Source organism: Zonotrichia albicollis, chromosome 12 (genome assembly GCF_047830755.1).
Source record: "Zonotrichia albicollis isolate bZonAlb1 chromosome 12, bZonAlb1.hap1, whole genome shotgun sequence".
Lineage (NCBI taxonomy): Eukaryota > Metazoa > Chordata > Aves > Passeriformes > Passerellidae > Zonotrichia > Zonotrichia albicollis.
The window spans coordinates 14,636,948-14,658,169 of NC_133830.1; the positions used below are offsets into that span (position 1 = coordinate 14,636,948).

Genomic DNA, 21,222 nt, shown 5'->3' on the forward strand with positions numbered 1-21,222 from the left:
TAAAAAAGTTTTTTTCCTAAACTTTGGTAATGAATATGAAATCCCCCTTCATTGCATTATTATTCCTTTTTTATAGATGCTATTGTCTCACTTAAAAAGTGAATTTAATATTGAATTATCATGTTCCCATTGCTCCACACTTCCCCTTTGTGCCTGGATACCTTTGTTCCCTTTTGTAAGTGTTTTGATATAAGACTCTTGGACAGCAATTGTGTTACATGGGCATGTGCTACCTACAGAGTACACAGCAGATTCTTCACTGAGAATAGGTTGGCTCATCAGAGCTGCAGTAAGGGCTGCATTTCCAGTGTTTGCTTTTATTTAAGTTTCTTTTATTTGCCTAAATATGAGCCATCCTCCAACTCTTGGCAATTTCCACCATTTCACTCATATAGGGCTGCATTTGTTCAGACCAACCTCGATGGTCAGGGTATCCTATCCATTTTTATTCAAGAAGAGAGTTAAGCCAGTGACTCTGAACTCTCCTCCCGAAGCAGATAATACACCATATGTGTGACACATTTACATCTATCCCTTGGATTTACATCTCTCTCCTCTGTGGACATGAGCTATTTTGTCAGAAAATAAAAAATAAAAGAAAAAAGACAGAAGTGTAAATAGAAATGTATTAATTTAGATACTGAGGCAATATCTATAGAATTAAAATGGTTGAAAACTTAAAGTGGACTTAGGGATATAGCAGCAGTAGCCCCTGGGCTATATGCAAGAGGAGCTGTTGCTTTTGTGGAAGAAGAGGAGAAAGGAGTGCTGAGGTATTTAGATGACTGCTCTGTTTTGTCACAGGAAGAGGGATGGTGTAAAGGGTGAGGTGGGGGGCAGAACAACTTTTGTTTGGGCATGGGCAGGGAGAAATAACTGTAATGCTGTAAATATTGCAGCTGACACAGCAGAGACCCATTTGGCTTGGGATATAGGGCAATAAATGCAGTCAGGTGATTCAGGGGTGTTGTGCATAAGTCTGCCAGGTAGTCAGGCGAGAGCAGATCAGGAAATAATTATGGCTGATAAGGGGAGCTGTAAGGAGGCCAGCACCTTCTGCGACCATGAAAGGTGTTAATGATTAACTGTTATGGAAAAGCTGGAAGCACATTCTTCCCTTCCTTCGGAGTCACACCTGCCCGCTCTCTCGCACCATTAACTCGGGAGCGCAGCTGGGCGTGACCCGGCTCCAGCCCAGGGCACAGCTGCGGATGGGGAAGCTGCTGGCAAGGGCACGGCTGGCACCCTGCTCTGGCTGTCCCTTGCCTGGATCCCGGCGTTAATTCCTGCCGAAATCCCTGCTGCTCCTGGGGAAAGTGGGAGAGGTTGCTGTCCCTGCATGTTGGAAATGAAACCTCACCTGGCAATAGGCTTGAGTGACAGAAAGCTGAGAGGCTTTAAAATTCAGGGTGAAGATGCAAAAGGGAGGAGAGGGGAAATCTTCTGTACATTGAGGAGAGCAGCAGTGTATGACTCAGGTGCTTTAGGGCAGCTGCACCAACACACACAGTGCAGCTTCCCAGGACTGGCTCAGGATGAGCTGCTGGAACTCCAGGCTTGCCCCTAGCAGCACTGCTGCAGGAAGGTGAAGAGGCCACAAAGCCTGTTAGCAGTGTTGATGGTGCTCAGGATGAATGAGATGAGATGTCCTGGCTCTGTACATTCCTGGTGTTGGCCAAAAGGATGCAAAGATAGGGACCACACAGCAAGCTGGCAGTGCCTATGGTTTGGATGAGCCCTTTGCAGCTGAGAACTGCAGAACTAAAACAACATCTTCTGCATGATGGCTGCTCCTTCTGTGCACAGCTCTGTCTGGAACAGTGAGGGCAGAGCCATGCCTGGTGCTTGGCAGGCACCACACTGCAGTCTGGAGATGCACTCCATGTGGGGAACTGGCCTGGAATGTTAAGGCATTGCTGGTATTGAATATAGACAGTGGGGATGGTGCTGGAGCTGGAGTTTGAATCTTGCATGGACTTTCTAACCTTTCAGTACAGCTCTTAGAGTGATTGCTAATGGATTTTATTTGATTAATGCTAGTTAATTAAGTTTTATTAATTAGGTCACTTTTACTGACTCGTGTCTAGGTTTCAGCTGGGGTAGAGCTCATTTTCTTCCTAGTAGCTTGTACAGTGTTGTGGTTTGGAATTAGAAGGAGAATAATGTTGATAATAAGAAAGATGGAGAGGCAATTTTTACAGGAGCATGTAGTGACAGAACAAGGGGAATGGCTTTTTTCCCTAATTCTCTCCCACATCCACCTGTGGGGGCACTGAGTGAGCAGCTGTGTGGTGCTCAGCTGCCTGCTGGGTTAAGCCACAACAGGCCCAGCTGTAAACCTCTGCACAGTCCACCTGCAATCAGCACAAATCTCCCAGCTCAGATCTGCCCTGGCAAGATAAGGTGCTGCCAACCCCAGGGACCCACCACGCTGGACCCACAGGGCATGGACAGGTGTGCTGTCAGTTCAGAGGCATGGGGGTAGATCCAGGCTGTTGTTGAGACTGTTTTTGCTGTACGTGTTGGCTAACCTTGGCCAAGATCCAGACTCCACCATCATTTCTGAGAAAATTACGTCATTAATGTAGCGTCGTAATCGATAGGCCATGGCCCTGATTCAGCAGGACACTTAAGTGCATGGCTAATATCCATCACACTCTGCTACCTTGATGGCTTGCTGCCTTTTTTTCTGTTGTTTTTAAGAAACTGCTTTTGCATTTAAAATTGGATTTGTGCTAAATGGAGGCTTTTGTGCCTATAAGGAGCTCCAGCCATGTCCTGACTGAGAGGTGCCGTGTGCTCACGGTGTAAATGGGGTCTCAGGGCTGGGAGCTGCCACTGTGAGGAGAACAAAAGGCTGAAGGAAGCCCAGAAAAGGGAGAGTGTGTTACCAAATGGTGCATTTGACCTTTTGTGGCCCTCCATCCCCACACAGAAGGCTGACAGAGAGATCACAGATTATGGAGTGAAAGGTGTGAATTTGGCTAAATTGCATTTGGCTGTCCTTAATGCTGGAAGAGCACACAGTGTCCAGGAGGCACAGGGAGAGAGAACCTGCTTAAATGGGCAAAAAAGTGATTGGGGATTTCTTACAGACCATACTGGAGGGAAGTGGGAGTCCAGAGTTATTTTCCATGTAGAGTTTAAGTGAATCCTTACAAGGGCCTATTTATTTTCCTTTTTCCTAACATTTTTTATTTAAAAAATAATCTGTAATTTTAAAAATGCCCTTTTAAAAATATATATTTTAAAGATGATTTAGGAACAGTTGTGAAGCATTATCATTAGGCTTGTAGCTGAGTTTCATGTTTTTTTAATTCTCTTCAGCTTGGATAGCTTTTAGTCAGTTTTAATACTTATCCTCAAGTTTCACTAGTTGTTATTCATTCAATTCAATTATTATCTTACAAGTGCTCAGTTTTTAATGTGACAAAGGCTATTTGCAGAGTGTTTCTAATGATCCTCAGTTTTAGAGGAGCTGAGTGTCTGGCGTGCAAGTGGATCACAAAAGTAGTTTGTTTAGCCCTGCCCCTTTTTTAAAGACAAAGCAGATTTGTTTCAGCTCCATAGGTGAGATCCACGAGATCCTTAGTGGGAGTGGTCCAGACAAACCCTCAATAAACAGGGCTGACCCAATCTTCATGTCAGGTTGGAGGCCACATTGCACTCCTGTAGCAGAGCTCAGCTAGTGAAAATCTCCAAAATGATTCTGTGATGTTAGAACAGAGCCCTAGCCAGGAAGTGTAAGATGTCCTACAACACAACAGCAACAAGCAGACCACACTGCCTGCATGTGCTGCTGAAAAGACATTTATGGCTTCAGTGAATTGTTCCACCCAGGCATGGCTTGTTTTCAGTGCCCTCAAAGCTGGAGCTTGGAGAATTTAAGAAGCTTCTTTTCAGCTCCCAGCTGTGACCATCCAATTGATTGTAAGGGCTGCAGAAAATCTGGGACACTGGGAGCTGGAGACAGAGTAGTTGTGGAACAGCTCTGACAGAGCTTGTCTTGAGCTGAACCTCTTCATGGTCCTGGACTGGACTCATATGGGATCTATCCCTGCCCAGCTTTTCACTGCCATTGCTCAAGGAAAAGTGATCTGCTTAGCACCAACCCTTCCTTCCTTTCCCAGTTAAATTGGCTGCTGTAAGGGTTACCATGCCCCAGAGGCCCAATCCAGAGCTCACATCCCTTGAATTTCACTGAGTATGAAGGTCTCCCTTCAGCCTGTAAAAAAAAAAACCAAATTAAAACTCAAAAAGCCATCCTGTCCTGGGGCTGGCTGTTCTTTGCCTCTGCCACCCACTGCTTCCCACAGAGCCAGCACAGCAGGAGCAATCTCAGTTCCTCTCTTGTGGGAAGGCAGCTGGAGAGTATTTCCCTGGGGGAACTACACATGGTCATTTTGCTCTTAGCTGCAGTTGGTGGCTGAGCTAAAACCAAGTGATTCAGAGTTTGAAGAGTGAATCAGAGTCAGGCTCTGGGAGAAGTTTCCCTAACTCTGCACTCAACTAATCCAAGGGCATTGATCTGGTTTGAGACTCAAATTAGCAGTTTTATCTCCATTGGTTCATCTCAGGAAGTGGTCAGACATGGTGTGATGGATCCTGAGATAAATGGTTTAGTTCAAATGTAGCTGAATTTTCTACTGTCCCAGTACCTTGGCTGCTATGTGCCACTATCCTGCAATTTCAGTGGCTTTGGGGTCCCTCCACTGCCTAACAGAGTCTAGAAACACACCTAAGTTAACAGTTGGATTAAGAAGGTGAAACCAATCCTCTGCTGGTTCTTATTTGGCCCGACATCCCTGCAGAAACACCCAAGTGTTAGAGGAAAGTGGCCCCACCTGGGCTCTGGGGGATTTGGTCGCCAGGGCGAAGTTTGGGCAGCACTGGAAGGACTCAGGGGCTCAGAGCCTCATGTGGACTTTGCTGGGAGCTGCTGGGTTCTGTGCTGGGGCACAGCTGTGTCATAGCTGGCACCAGCTGCTGGCATCCCAAAGCTAGAAAAGCACCATAGAGCCAGGAGGGCTTTCTCAGCCCTCTCGGCATTCCCTCCTTCGCAGTGTGGAGGCACAAGCCAAGACCAGCCAGGAGGGACTAGCTCACAGTAAAGAGGACATGTTTTGTCTTTTGAGCCTGGCAGCCTTCACACTGCTGGAATTTGCCTTAAAATGGGGGAAAAGGTTTTCTCTGGAATAATATTTCCTTAGACTTGGTTCAGCATGCCTACAGCTCAGAACAGATGTGTTTGGTTTCATTTGGCTGAGGAGTTAGGGGAGCCTGGCATGGCTGGACACGAAGTTGTGCGTTCGTGGTGTTTTTGAATTCTCTTGTGAAGGTATGGAAAACATGTATCATTGTTTCAATTCCTGGTGCTGGAAATAGTGCAAATAAATGACTGTGAGTCAGAAGGTGAATCAGTGTAAGGTAGCTCCACTGCCAATCATTTAAGAGCACACATACGATATGGGCAATGATCTGGCTATTCAGAGCAGACCTTTGAGCACTGAAAGCCAGAATTTTCAAAGGAGCCCATCAGAATTAGGTGCCCAAGTCCTCCTGCTATCAGTGGGAGGTGGGTATATACTTCCTTTAAATACTCATCAGAACACCTAAGTAACTTAAATTAAATATTTAAATGAGAGCAGCATTTGCCCTGAGTGCCTGGCCAGCATGTTCCTAGCAAGAGGCACAGATTGCCTCTAGACACAGACCTACAGCCTGGACCAGCCCCTGATTATGCCCACTTCAGTCTCTGCTCATGCTGGAGCAGAAGGACATGAGATGCTCCCCATGTGAGAGGGCAGACAGGCTCAGGATGGTTTCTGTTTGCTGTGCTGATTTGAGAAGTGACTCCTGTTTATCCAGCAGTAAAACTGCGTATTCCTCAAAGGTGAAATGTTCACCCACTCTGATGTTCCAGCAGAGGTGCTGCAGTGTCCCTGGCTGCAGAACCACTGGGAATCTCTGCAGTCTGTTGATCTCCTCCCCCCTTCACTTCTGGGCTGCCTTGGGCAGTGTGCAGGGAGTGGTGCTGTGGATGTCAGCAGGACAAGAGTTAAATGCAGCTGTCTTATCTTTGAAAACATTGTGGGAGATGCAGCTCTGATCCTGTAAAGGATCCTGTTGCTGGCAGCACAGCCTGCTCCAATTACAACTCAAGGGCTGAAACAAGGCTTGGGCTCTGTCTGTCCCCTGCTGTGGTGGCAGCACTGTCACTGCCTTTTGTGGTAAGTAGGGCAATTTCAGTGCCAGTCACCTCTGTGAATGCAGCCTTGCAAAGACATATGCAAAGTCATTGATTTTTCTTTGGCCCCAGCGTGTTTTCCCTCTGTGAGACAGTGGAGCTGGCAGGACAGCCCTGCCTGCAGAGGATTTGCTTCCACTTGGGCTCCAGCCAGCCAGGACAGGAATCCTAAGTGCTGCTTTATGCTCATCTCGAGCAGCCAACCTTGGTGCTTTCCTCTCCAGTTCAGCCTCTCAGCACAGAGCGGCCCTGGGGAATTGGTGACTGTTTTCCCCTTCAGTGTGGGTTTGCCCAGGGCAGGCAAAGGGGGAATGGAAGCATCTCCCTCATGTGGGTGTGATGATCATGTCTTGAAGGCCTGGCAAAGGCTGTTGCATGAGGCAGCACAGACACACAAGCACCAGAGGCAGGAGCATTACCTGGGATGCTATACTGTCTGCCACCAAAGGGTCTTCATACAGTTCTGCTGGGCCAGGAGTTGAGGTGAGGGGGTTGAAGTGAGGTAAGGTCACAGAAGAAGTGAGAACAGGCTTGGGAATGCAGTCAAATTCTCAAATGGCAAGGCTCCCTAGAGCTGCAGGGTCTTCCTGTGCTGCTTCCTGTGTTTCAGTCCAATGTTGATGTGTCTGTAGGTGACAGCCTTTGATGAGACCCTCTGACAGACTTGTTACAGCCATGCCTGGAAGCCACAAATCTAACTCTCCTTGGTGATAGGCTGTGCATCAGGGAATTGTACTGAAGGATTACTGGCTCCACAGGATGCTGGAGGTACCAGGAGCTTATTGATGAGGAGAAAGCACAGCCTGACCCAAAATTCCTGCTCAGACATCACTTGCTGCCCTAGTAAGAAGGCAGGACACTACTGAGGTCCTGTGCTGTATTACACAAGGTCATCCAGTGCATCTTCCAAAACAAAAAGTTCTGGTTGCTGCCAGGGGATGAAGCCCAGCCTGCCCAGTCTCCTGGCTCTGCTTGTTTCCCAGTTGAGAGATCTATGCCCAGGTGTGCCATCAAATCCCTGCATGGCTTGTGGCTCCCAGTTTGGGAATTCAGTGTCCAGAATGGGACAAGCAGCTTATCTGAAATCCCTACACACCACTCTGTAATTAAGAATAAGAGAGAGAATTGCTATTAATTAGCTTTCATTGACCCACTTTTGACCCTCTAAATGCCGTTGTGGTGCACTAGGTCTCTGTCAGCCTCTGCTCTGGGGACAGATTAATCTTCATTACTGTTCTCATTAGCCTGGCTCTCTTTGTTAGTTTCTCATTAATGTTCTGGTGGGTTGGAGCTGCCAGGGGGAAGGAAGATTCACACACAACAATGTTAGGAGACAAAACCATTTTCTAGGGCATAGTAGTGGCCCAGGGCACTGCTGCCAGACATGGTGGCCAGGCCCTGGCCATTGCAGGTGGGCTGGTAGCAGCAAATGGTGTTCATGGAACAGCCCCTGCTTAGCTCTATGGAAAGATGCAGCTGTACCAGCAGGGAATAACTGAGGTGCAAGCCCAGCTTTCCTACTAACCTGGATACAGCCCTGTGGCTTCCCACCTGGGATGAGAGCGAGGGAGCCAGTGAAAGTTCCTCACAGATATTTTACTAAAGTGAGGAGCAAGTGGAGACCCTCCAGCCTTAAACATGATTCCAGCTGATGTTCACCAAAAGAAAGACCAGCACCAAGAGTTCATGTTGTTTTGCTGCTCTGTGACCTCCCTATGGCATCTAAATGGGGAGAAGGGCTTTAGTTGGTTTCCCTTTACCACATGTGTATGGAATTGCAGAAGTTTGCTTGGCTGCTGTCAGTGTTGTGGTCCTGCCATGAGAACAGCACAGCTAACAAGGAATTATGGGATGGTGTTTGTTATGAGCCCCAGCCACAGGTCACAGAGAGCTGCTGCTCCCCTCAAGGAACAACCCTCATAGCCTATTCAGTGAGGGATAAAATGAATAATTTCCAGTGATTTCCTGGGAACTGGTGAATGAATTTATGGGCAAGTCAAGAGGGCAGTAGCTCTCCTGACTCCTGGGGCTGTCTGGTGTACTCAGCCCTGCACTTTGGGGAGCAGAGCACATTGCTGGTCTCACCTGGAAGTGGTGTGACAGACACAGAAGTGCAGCCTGCTGTTCTCTCACAGCTACTTCAGAATCACACAAATCATTATCTAGGAATGATTCATTTCTGTACAAGTGCTGCAAATGAGGTATGTATCAGGGTCACAGCAGTCAGTTGCCGCATTACACTGAGTTTCATTGAAAACCAAGGTCCTGGATCAAGGAAATGTCTCTTTTCAGCAGCACATGGCAGTTCCTGAAACAACCTGGTAAATGCAGTCCTTGAAGGTTCCAAAATTCAAAGGAAAATAGAGAAACAAAAACATATGTTTCAAAAAGAAACTAACCATTGCTTTTAGATTTCTTGTGCATTTTGGAATATTTGGGGTTGTTACTAGTATTGCAAAGGCTGCCATGCAAATTTGGAAATGGGTTGCGAGTGTCAGTGCCTGGCTAAACTAGGAAACACATGGTAGAGTAGACTAGACTGTTATTTCATTTGAAAGGGACCTACAATGATTGTGTCATTCCAACAGCCTGACTGGCTCAGGGCTGACCAAAAGTTAAAGTGTGTTGTTACATGCTTTGTCCAAACGCCTCTTACACACTGACAGCCTTGTGGAATTAACTGTCCACTGGGAGTCCTGTTTCAGTGTTTGAACACCCTCTCAGTAAAGAGATGCTTGAAGAGTGTAACACCAACATCAGGCACACTGGGGTCACGTGAGAAAGTTGGGAAGGATCTGGATGTGATGCTTTAAATGTGTCTCGGTGCCACAGGCAATAATTTGCTTCTGGTGGAACAAGAGTTTGGAAAGCCAGGAAGAAGCAGATTGTGAGGGAAATGTAGGAACTCTTAGGTCAGCTGGCCTGAGGAAGTTCAAAAGTATGACAAGTGTCTGTGTAAACATGGGACATGTTACCTGTGAGGGAACCTGGATAGAACCCTATCAGTTTCAAGCTGTTTCCTCCTTTCTTCATGGCCCTGGAGTGCCCCAGGGCTCTGCAGTTGCTCTCTAAGGGGGCTGGTGGTGCAGGCACTTGGGACTTTTCAGGGTGTGCAAACACAATCTTCAAACCTGTTGCTTGGATTCAGAGTTTCGATGTTTGGACACATCAGGTATGTGGTATGTTCCTAATCTCCAAGTGGATGAGGGTAGTTCTGATGATCAGGTTGGAGAGGTAAATACTCACCTCTACGTATTTCAATGTTACCTTGAACAAAGGGCTGAAACATGAGATCCATTGTCTCAGCAAACATTCCTGCCAAGGAACATATTTGCTAGATTGTTGGCAAAAGCAAGATCTGAAGGGATGTGAACTCACTCTGAGGTAATTTTGTTTACACATTTCAAATACACAATTGCAAATAATTTTGCTTTCTGCTCTCTCTGCCCCTGTGGAAGCTGTGCACTGGGAAAGGTTTTCCTGCCAAACTCAAAAAACCCTTAATTTCTGTTTTAGCATGAGCTGAAGGTCTGGACTTATTCAAACTGGGCTGGGAAGACAGGGCCTTTTGCCTATGGAAAATGGAACTTTTCCAGTGCTAGCATGCTGCCCACGAACTCTTGATTTTCCAGTGCTAGCCTGCTGCCCAGGAACTCTTGATGGTAGTTTGAAGGTGTGAAGCAATGCAGCACCACAGGAACTGCAGCTGACAAGAGGTTCCCCCAGAATTCCCACTGAGAGCTGCAGCAGTGTTTCAGACTTTTGGTAAGAATATTCTGCATCAAACATTTTTAGTCATCAAACATTTTCAGGCCAGTTTCAGTCACTGCAAATATTTTCCTGTTAAAAGAGAATCTTCACCCTAATTGGATAACAGTTCCAGCATTAAAAAAAAATCCCTCCAAGAAGAAATACACAACTGGAAGTACACAGCTTTCTACAAGGGTAGAAATAGCACTGGCAGAGGAGCAGCTGGAATGAGGATTTTCAGGTGGGGGGTGTTGAGATCCAGGATGTAGCTTTGGAAGGAGGAGAACTGCTGCATCTCCTGGCTGCAGCAGCTGAAGATGAGGTAAGTGCAGCGTATGTCAGAAATGTCTAGACAAGGTGGAAAGCTTATTACACATATTGGGGAGGTAAAAATAAAAAAAAAAAAAAAAAGGAAGAAAAAAGAAGAGAAACAAAGAGCCAGTAGATTGCATGATTATACGCTGCCTAGAGGAGACAGGTTGAGATTATATAATTCTCTGGGGAAACTCTACTTGAAACAATTATGTGTTCAATTGGGTGCACTATGTTAGGGTTTTTAAATTAAAAAAAAAGAGGCTGAATGCTCAAGAAAGTGTGGAGGAGGTAGCAAAGTGCTGAGCTGAAAATCTTTTTTTAAATCTTTATATGTACTGCATAGTGGGGGAGAAAGAGACAGCAGAGAAAAGGATGCATTTGACACACGTCAGAGATATCATGAGCTCCAGTGACAATTTAAAGGAAATTAAATGGAAATTAAAGGGAAGCTTTTTAGAGCAGAAGTCCCAAAAGCACTTAAAAATATGGAACATCAGAAAAGCTCAGCATCTGCCAGCAGTGGGGGATCAGCTCCTTTCGTGGCAGGTACCAAAGCACAGTGGGCCAAGCCTGAGTCAGCTCTGAGACACCAGGACTCAGCCTGAAGCACATCAAAAGCTGTGCTAGAGTGCAGGAGAACCTCCAGGGCAGACAGCTCCTCCCAGCAGGGAAAAGCTCTGAAATCCCAGCATTCTGTAGAAAGAAGGGAAAGAATTCTCTTCCTTATTTCAGTTTCTCATGGTCCATGTACTACAGTGTTGTGTGTGCCCAGTGGTCCTCCACTCAGCTGTCACTTGGCTGTCATCCCTTGGCCATAGCACCAAGTGGCCTCTTCTTGTCCAGGGCAGTGCTTTCCTTCATTTCTCTGCCTCGCTCGTTTCAGTCCCTGCCTGTCTCAGGTGTATTTTCATCCTTCTCATTTCTGCCTCACCAGTGACAGAAGCAGGAGTAACATGAGATCCCTTTACTTCCTTTGGACTCTCACTGGGCACATGACCCCAAAAACCAGGCAGCCCCTGTGGCCTGACAGAGAGAGGATCCACAGAGATGCACACCAGCATCCAAGCATGAGAACCGGATTGTGTTCTGTAAGGAAGCAGAGGGAAAGACACCATCTCAGAAACACATCCCAAAAAAGCCCCACAAGAGGGTGAGTCATCCCTAGATGATATTGGCCTCTCTGAGTTGCAGCTGCTAGTTTTTAATTACATAATTTAAATTTACCAATAAAATAAAAGAAGGAAGGAATGATGGGATAGGATGTGTATCATTATCTCTTTGTAGCCCTCTCCCTTTCCCAGCATGGATGAAGGAGATTGGCTGTTGGATCTGAGATCTTTAAGCTATGAGCTGGTCATGCACATGTGAAGTTGATTCAAATATATCTGCTGACTTCAGGTACAACTTTGTGGGATCATAGCACATATTTGGTGAAAACTGTGAAAAAAATAATTAATATTCTCTCTTTTTACTTAAGTACTTTAACATTAGTCAGTATCCTTTTGCTGAAGACAATACAAAAGTGGGAGGAGTGTCTGATGCATCAGAGGGTTGTGCTGTCATCCAGGGGGACCTGGACAGGCTGGAGAAATGGGCCAGCAGGAGCCTGATGCAGTTCAACAAGGGGAATTATAAAGTCCTGTCCTGGAGGAGGAACAACGCCAGGCACTGGTACTGTCTGGGTACTTCCCAGCTGCAGCAGATGTGCACAGGGAGGACCTGGGGGCCCTGATGGACACCAGGCTGTCCAAGAACCAGCCTTGTGCCCTCATGGCAAAGCAGGCACCTGACCCCCTGGGCTGCTTTAGGCAGAGCAGTGCCAGCAGGGCAGGAGGTGGTCCTTCCCCTCCACTCAGCACTGGTGAGACAAATCTGAGATGCTGTGTCCAGCACTGGCCTCCCAGTGTACAAGAGATGTGGATGGAGAGGAAGGAGTTCAAGGCAGGGTTGGGATTACAGGGTTGGAGGGTTTAGTGTTTGAGGAGAGGATGAGAGGGCTGGGGGTGTTTGGTCTGGAAGGCTCAGAGGAATGACTGAGGTTCCTCCAGCAGAACAGCTCCTAGCCTGCTCTGCTGCCTTGTTTCCCACCTTGGTGGGGTGTCAGGCAGGACCTGGACATTAATGAACACAAGGAGGCTTGAATGTGGCAACTGCTAATTGCAGACAAGTGTGGGAGTGATGATGCCAAGATTGTCACTGTAATGCCAAAAAGATCCAACTGGAGTGCTTAAAATTCAGTCATGTAGGATTGTATTTAGAACCTGTTCTCACCTCTCATGGTGGCTCTACGCAAATCCTGCTGGATTATCATCACTCTTCAAAGCCAAGGACACATCTGAAGTTCCTAAATTTGGGTAGAATTTTAGATTTTTTTTCTCTCTCAGCACCAGTTGTCTCTGGTTGATCCTTTTGTGGGCTGGGGTCCTGTCATACACATGAGGGTTGGAGATTCTCTGCAGTGTGCCCAGACTCAGCTTCCCAGTGCTGAATGGCCTTGCACTGGGGCTGACTCTGCTCTTAGGAGAGCTCAGGAGCTGCAGGGGATGATGCTGAGTGTGAGGAACAAGGCTTTAACTCGCTGACATGCATTTTGGCTCGAGCAGTGTCTCGGTGTGACATGTTTTATTGCTTTAGTCGCCTGTGGCTGCGCAGTAGAGCAGAAGGCTGCTGGGGTGTTTTGTTCTGGTGCATTACTCTGAGTCCCTGAAGGACCTTAGCCAGGCTGGGCATCCCCCAGCAGCAGCAGAGCTTGCCTGGGGCTGGGAGCTGCTGGAGAGCAGGGCGGGGAGCTGTGTGCTGGCAGAAGTGGCCATCAGTGGCCAGCTTTCCTATGGCCATCCTCTGGAGGCTCAGAAAAAGGGGCAGGGGGGACAGTCTAGAATTTGATGGGAGCAAACATTACATTTTACCAAACTGTTCCTTGGATTTCCTGCCTATGTGGGGTCAGAGGGATGTTGAAACTTCAAAAAATGTGAAGAAGTGTGCAGGTGAGCTGAATCAGAGGCCTCCTGTACACATGCAGTCAGCACCTGTGTGAGTGGGTACAGGACCTGAATCTGAGAATTGATTGTGTAATTTGTATTTCTGCACATAAGTAGATATTTCTATATTTGGCGTGAGGAGAAGAACTACAGTGTGAACACAAGAGAATCCCATATGGCTGATCTGAAAAGAAAATGTGGAATATTAAGTTGTTTTTAGTGTCTCTAGTGTTGTATTTGTACTCTGTCCTTTGGAAGAATAGAGGAAAGAATGGAGTACCTCTAATGCAAATCCCCCACACCAAACCCAAAACTAACTACAAAACCAAACAAAAAACCCCAACCAAACAAAATAAACACATATAAAGAATGAAACTCTTAGGTGTATGGACCAACCTGGAAGTTCTGAGACAGTGACAAAGCACTGAGGTACCAGCTGAAGAGGCCGATAACTTTGACCCTCCTCTCTTCTCCCAAGTGAATCTTTCTGAAACACTGAAGACCTTTATAGCTGTAAATACTCATCCCTCACAGTTGGCCTTGCATGTCACTGGAAGGAAAATACTGCAGCTTTTTAGTGGGTTGATCCACTTTGTGCTGGTTTCTCATGGAGAATGAAGGAATTTTTTCTAAACTTTGAAAGGTCAGTCTCCATGGCTGGCCAAGAATCCAGAGCTAAGTGATAAATGGGACATATTTCTGTCCTGTAGTGTTTTTTTCTAATGCAGTAAATAGTTTTGTGGAGTTTGACTTTAGTTTTTTGGGGGGTTTTCTGTTTGTTTTTAAGGACCAAAGTGCTCAAATCCAAATTTGGGAACAGGTTTAGCTGAGAAGTGATGTCAGTGGTTGGTGGAAATATCAGCGAGAAGAAACTGGTTTATTGGTTCTTGTTTTCAAAGTGATTTAATTCTGCTGTTGGTTTTCTTACATTTGTGGCTTTATGGAACTCACTTTGCCTTTTGGACAGCAGAGGTGCCTTGGGTGGGAGAAGAACCAATGTCATTGGGTTGTAGAAGGGGCTGGAAGCTTTAGAGAGGAAATGCAGCCTCCTGCATCCATAGGTTTAATTGTTTAGGCCTTTTCTGCCCTGAAAATACACCCCCCATTCCTACAGCAAGAGCAGAGAGTGGACTGGTGTTCCCTGTAGCTGGGTTTCACTGCATGTCTTTAGCTCTGCTGAGGGGTTTGAGCTTTGTGGCACAAAGCTCTGGTAAGTGGAGGGCAGTAGGAAATGCTTGTGTGCATGGATCCAGCTGGAATCTGCTCAGCAGTGTCATCAGCACTGTGCTAATAATGCAGGGTGACATCCCTGGGGCTGGCAGGAGCTTGTTGGAATGGTGAGGGTGATGTTGGTATCTTGACTGCAGAGGAATCCTGCTTGTCTGCCCACTGTTCACAGCATAGGAAGGATCAATTCTTGAGATGCTCTGTAGGGATAGAGGGAAGTCAGATCTGGAGTGGCTTAAGATGAATTTTTTTTTTTTTTTTTTTTAAGTCTCTTGAATGTCACATTGTGCATGCAAAGACTTATTGAGGAGGAGAGGTTATTAGAACACATTTCAGAAATAGTTGAAAATTGAGCATATTTGGATTTTAGTGACTAAATTCATAGAACCTGATGCCTCTTCAAGCTAGGATGCAAGAACACAGCCATTCCATTCACCCACCAGTGGGAGAGGTCCAGCTGCTCCTGGGTACCATCAGACTCCTGCCACAGAGGTGTCCTCTCCTTGGTGCCACACAGCTGCACCAGAGCTATGGTCAGGGTGGGTGCTGCTTCATGGCAGCAGGGCCAAAGCTGAAAAAAAAAAGTGCATAAGACAGAAAAAGCAAAATAGATTTCTCCACAAAAGCTCTTTGTTTAACATAATCCTGGCTACCTTTTCGGGGGAGGTTAACAGCATGATTTTGGGGCTGGGTGGGCTGGGGAGCAGGGACAATGCAGCTGCAGGGTGAAGCTCAGCCTCATTGTCCTCCCCTATCTGCAGTTCACCTTTTATTTCTCCTGAAATTCACTGAGAAGAGCCCTTGTTCCCTGTGATCCTCATGTCTCCCACTCAAGGGTTTGAAGAACACTCCTCCTCCTCTCCAGCAGGATGGGTGCTGCTGGACTGACCTCACTTGAAACCACTTCATTGCTCACCAAGGCTGTGCCTGCCCCTGGGGTCACCTGGCCCTCTCTTGAGCTCTGTGCTCCTGGGTGACTGTTCTTGGAAGGATTTGAGCTTGTTGTCTGAGACAAGTGCTGAGCTGAGTGAGTTGAACAGGCTGCTCCAGCTCATGTCAGACATGTCCTTCTGCTTTGTCTGTGAGGACACTGAGGGCTGCCTTACCACCATCAGCTCCTTTCTTCTTGTGTTTTTCTGCAGCCTTCATCTTCTGTGGCAGCTTGGGTTTAAACACCTGGTGCTGAAAGTCACATGGAAATGTGTTTTCCATCCAGTCAGTCAGCCTTATGGTGTTTAAATGTCCTCATAACATCTTCCATTAATGCTTCAGCCTGAGATAGTATCTGTAACTCAAATTTATTCCCAAAAAATTACTTGCTACTGATATTTTGGTCATCAACAGCCTTTTTGATTGAAAGCCTTATCAGCGTGGTAGCTCAGCTCTCTGGTATCTCCCTGCCCATGCTCTGTGGCCCACAGTGGGCTCAGCTCAACTCAGTGTGTTCCTACAACTCCAAGAGCTGGAGCAGAGCTCTCCTCTGCCACGCTGATCCAAGCACTTGGCAGAGGCACAGCCTGTTTCTAAAATTGTCTCCAAGATAGTTTTCCATGGATTTGCATCTCCCAGACAGCCTAGCTGGGTGGTATTTTATATGGTGTCATTGTTTGTTTAGCTAATGAGGTAGGAAAAAACAAAGGGCTGGGATCCTTGGTTCTATGAAACAGCTGTCAGCAAGTGGCCCCCAGAGAGTGGAGGAGCAGGGACTGAGCAGCCAGGGCACTGAACTGGGGCTCTGAGGGATGTTTTTGATTCCTGACTCAACACAGTCATGGATGAAATGCAAAAAAGGATGCCTCAGCCCAAAACGTGGAGGGAGATGCTGGGAACTGAGTGCTTTTTGTGGTTTTCTCCCAGGGAGGAGCTGCTGCTGGAGACCAGCTTTTGTCTGCCTCTGCCCACCTGGAAAGAAGGCCACCCCTTCTGCAAACATTCCCACAGTTTTCCTTCTGGAAGAACTTGCCTGCAGAAGATGGATTCCCTCCCTCATGCCTTATGCCCTACCATGTAATCTGGGCCATTCCTTTAGTTTTTTTATCTGATGTTGAGGAGCCTGGAGGAAAGGCCCTGCCCAAAGGAGCTCTGCTGGAGAGCAGAAAGCACAAGGCAAACAATAAAACATCCTCCTGCAGCCCCCCTTTAGTTTGCCATTTTGACTTCAGATGCAAGCTGCCATCATTTCCACATGGATCAGCCACATGAAAAGCACCACTAAACAGTTCTCTGAGTTTCTCAACGAGAAACACAGCAGCTAAATATATTTAATCTGTGTGTATTGTTCATCTTGGCTTTAATTTCCTGTTCTCAAAAGGTTTAGGAATTTAAACCCATGAATCATTACTGAAGCTGTTAATGCTTGGAGGCTTTTTCAGAAATGGAGATAAAGGAGCTGATATTAATACCAGCTTAGCACAAATTCAGCCAGAACAACTCTGTGGGAACTTCCTGCCATCCCAGAGATACCTCTTGCTTTCTAACCATGACAAAAGCTGCTAAGAAGTGGGTAGATGGATGAAATCATTCTCCCTCAGGTAAACAGGATGCATCCATTCAAAAACATCTCTCTGGCAGGTTATGGGCTGCATCATGCCTATCTGGAGACCTCTAGAGCACTGTACTGTTCCTCTGTTTCTAAAATTGCAGAGTCTATTGAAGCAGGGACTTTTGCAGAGTGCAGTCATGAGATTTCTCTGGGGCTGGAGGTCATGCACTTCCTCAGGCTGAATAAAAGATCGGAAGAAATCTTTGCTCAGTTCCATTTCACTGGGTGCCAGGTGGCTGCTTTTATACCTGCAGGATCCTCCCAAACTCCTGACCTCAACAGGCTCCCAGGTATGTCAGAAACAAGGTCTGGCTGTGAGATGCTTCAGTAAAGGATGGTGGCTTCTACTCCTCTGCAGATGGAACAGGATTTGTTGGTAAATCAAGTTATTAATCTTCTTCCAAGAGTCTGGTTTGGCTGGAAGACCATGCCAAACTTCCTTTGAATCCTCTGGGATTGAACACTGAAGGTCAAAACAGGAAGTCCAGGAGAACTCACAGAAGGATCCTACTAGTGATTGTAGTCAGAAGTGAAACAAAAACTATGTGGGGACTGTTTTTATATTTTTGTCTTGGCTTTAGTTCTAGAATGTTACAGAAATAGAAAATTACTGAGGTGGGAAGTGACTTCTGGAGGTCTTTTAGTCCAATCCCCTAGACACAGCAGGGCCAACTGCCTGGTTGATGATAATTATAAATGTGAATATTCAGAGGAAACTGCCTCATTCTTGTTTGATTTGTACCTTTGGGTACATAAAAGCATAGAAGCTACGAGGCAGCTGCAGGAAAATGTTTGGAAGGAACACAATTAATCCTTCTGAGAAGGGCTGCTCTAATGATTGCTCTTTTCAGGACGGAAGAGAAGTGGTCTGGTTTCTAGCATCTTCCTTCCTCCACTTCCCTCAGGACAGGGAGGGCCCTGGTGTAGAGGAGGCCGAGTTGCTTTCTCTTGCTGCCTGCGCTGAGGGTGTGCTGGAGAGCTGGAAATTGTGCTGTGGCTGGAGCCCCTGCTGCCCAACAAGTGTATGGGGGGAGGAGGCATGGGGATAAGGGGCAGGAAGGCAGAGCAGAGTTGTGCTAGCTCAGGAATGTGCTGGCTTGGGAAGGGCCTGGATCTCCAGCCATGCTGTACCAAGTCATTCCGTGTCCTGGTGGCGATGGAGCTGCAGCAGGTTTGTGCCAAGTGAAAGCACTGCCCTGTTTGGGAAGAACTGCACTATTTGCTTGTATATTGATGAAAGTAGAGGTGAACTCTAATGAGTAATGAGGACATGCCTACAAATAGATCTGTAGTTTACATTTTTCTCTTCTAAAACTCTGTCTTTTAAGTGTTGGAGACTTACAAAGCAAAATGCTAAGAAACGCATCCCCTGTGAGCTGCAGCTCCCACTACCAGAAATGGCTGAGTCTCTGAGTACCTCAGGGTGTTCCTTGTGGTCCTTTCAGCAGAGCACCGTGAGCACATTCTGGGAAGTTTGGATTGCCCCCAGATTCCCAGCAGAGCCCTGTGACCTGCTTGCTTCTCATGAAGGAAAAGTCTCTGTTGCCTCCTTACCTCTGTTTTCCATCATGGGGGAGCTTGAGTCTCTGAGACTGCAGCCCATGGCCGTATCTCTTCCTTTCACAGAGTGCTCTGGAGCCACTCCTGCCCCTGGAACAAGTGCACTCAGAGCCAGAAAGCATCAGGCTCAGTCAGAGCCTCTGGGGCTGTCTCTCCATCTGTTTGTTTAATGACGCGCAGCAGCCTCATCTCCGACTTCGCCCCTCAGGACAATAATCCACTCTGATGTGCAGGCCAGCCAGCTATTCTTCCCAGACCAGACTGTGACTGGGGCAGTGTAGGCCAGAGAAGGCTTAAAAGTCGTTTTATGAATAGCTTTATGGCTCTCAGTTGCTCTGAGATCTGCAGGACATGCAGAATGCTTGCTGGAGTTTGCCTGCTTGTTTTGCGCTGAAGGAAGGGATGTGCCTCAAAATCCAGATATGCTGATTCCTGACATCACTGAGTGAGAGTGGCAAAGCTTAGGGAAGAGAGACTTCAGTGAAATGCTGGTTTCAAAATCCTCAGGTTTTTTTAATTGCTTGGCTTCCATGGTCTTTGGTGTGAGAAAGTGGAATGGCTTCTTTCTATACAGACGATAAGGTGTCAGAAGGGAAGAGTGGCAGGGGCCCTAATCCTGACCATAACCCCTTAGGAATGCCCAAGTGGTAGTGAAATATCCCCAAGAAAGGAAACACATCCAGGAATAGTCTTTGGGTTTAATGCCCTATTAAATAAGGGGAAACATACCCTAGGGATCAAAAACCAAAATATTTGTCTTTCCCATAGCCCATTACTAGGTCTTCCCTTTTGTTTTGGAGGTGGAGATTGTGTGCAGTAATTCCAGCATGTTGTGTCTCAGATTGTGTCTCTCAGGCAGAACCAAGAGGTTACCCAGCTACTCTGGTTCTGTTCAACCATAAGGTGATATGATCTTAAGGTATTCTGTAAGCTCCATGTGCTCTTGGCTCACCATGGGACCAGGAGAAGATGTTTCTGGGGCCCTAGAGAAAGAGGTCTGGGAATGGCAGGGGCAGCTACTCCACCCGCTCTGCCATTGAGAAACACACCAGCCAAATATCCCCAGCTGAACATCTGCAGTGGCTGGCAAAGGCAGTGCCAGGCTGGATGAAATGCAAGTCCAGAATTACAGAGACAGATGGAGCAGGGTAAGAGGGAGGCATGGGTCAGAGGAAAGCAGCAGCTGAAGCGTGCAGGCAGCTCTCTCTGGGGCCAAGGAGCAGGAGCAGTTTCCTTCTGGAGCCAGCCGTCACCCAGCGTGGTGCCGAGCACAGGGGGCACTGTCCACATGAAGTCACCAGCAGGGCATGAGCAAAAGCCCTAATGAGGAACAGAACAGGGTTATCACTCACCCAGGAGCTGCAGCTCTGCCAAAAGAGCCATGGATGAAGAACACAGATGGGAGCATGTGTCTGCACCCACCCACCTGTGTAAGTGTGGGATGTGTGCCCAGGGCACGCTGCCCTGCTTGGGTCTCCTGTCCTGAGGGCTTCAGAATGGACCTCTCCACTTGCTTGAGCCTGTGTTCAGTCAAGAAGCTTGATTTCAGTGAAACAAGGTCAAACCCTCCTAAAGCCAAGAGTTGAAAGCAATTTTGAATGCTTGAGTTGTTTCCATTGAGTGGGAGCTGGGAGCTTGAACATTTTAAGATGCTTCCACTTAAGGCATCATTAATTGATGGTGAAAGTCAGGGTGACTGAAGTCTGTCCCCATTATACATTTGTGAAAGAACCTCACAGCTCTGGAGGAAGCAGGACAATTCTTGCTTGCAGTGCCTTTGGAGTGGGAAGGGCCATGGATGGGTGGGCGCCTTTCCATTTCCATAGCACAGCATCTCACGGAGTTTATTCACTGCACTCAGCTTTTCAAGTTCCTCCATTTACATCCTGATAATAGCAGACCAAGGCGGTTTTCTCTATTATAAAACTCTCCCTCTGCTCCACCTTATTCAGAGGTGTTCAGGAAATCTGGCTCTTTCCCCTCCTCTTCCCTGCTCCCCCAAAGCGCTTTTCTTTCTCCAAAAGCAGCATGTTGCATCTTTCCCTCGCCCTGGCAGATGGATTTGTACGATTGTGCGTGCTCAGGGTTATTGCTGCTACCTGCTATTAGAGCAGGAAGAGCCCCGGCGCGCAGGAGAGAACAAAGCCCGAGGATTCCCGAGCACTCCATTGATGCAGAAGGCACCGGGCGGGACGTGAAAGGGATAACAGAGAGGCAGCGAGATCCTCCTCCAGCGCTCCCCCTCCCTCGCCCTCCGATTCAAGGAGCCGAGGCTGGTTTGTGAATGAGGAGCCGGAGCCCGTTCAGACGGAACAAATACCAATAAAGGAGCACAATAGCGGCTGCTCCCGAGCCGCAGCCGGCAAGGAAAAGGTAGCAGCTCTCGAGAGGGGGCTTATTTCCCGAGGAGTCATTGGTGCGTGGCAGATGGAAGGAACTAATAAAATATTATGGACTTGCAGAGCTTTGATCTTCCTGCGTTTTTTCATTTTCCCCCTTCTTCCCAAGGGTACAGGCTGTGTTATCGAAATGAATAGGGTGGAAATCTCATTTGGAAAAGGCTGCCCTGGCAGCATGGCTTGTGGAGGGAATGTCAGCAG

At 47.2% G+C, this 21,222-nt stretch overlaps 2 long non-coding RNA genes across 5 annotated transcripts in view; one reads left to right on the forward strand and one right to left on the reverse strand.

The window, feature by feature from the left end:
- Positions 1-21,222, forward strand: part of LOC113459080 (uncharacterized) — a 187,872-nt gene that overhangs the window by 30,541 nt on the left and 136,109 nt on the right. The gene's annotated exons all lie outside the window — the stretch shown is intronic.
- On the reverse strand, positions 14,064-18,765 carry LOC141730651 (uncharacterized). The gene is made up of 3 exons (XR_012582246.1): positions 18,617-18,765; positions 14,961-15,091; positions 14,064-14,720 (listed from the first exon to the last, which is right to left on the reverse strand). It is a non-coding gene; the product is annotated as an uncharacterized LOC141730651 (long non-coding RNA).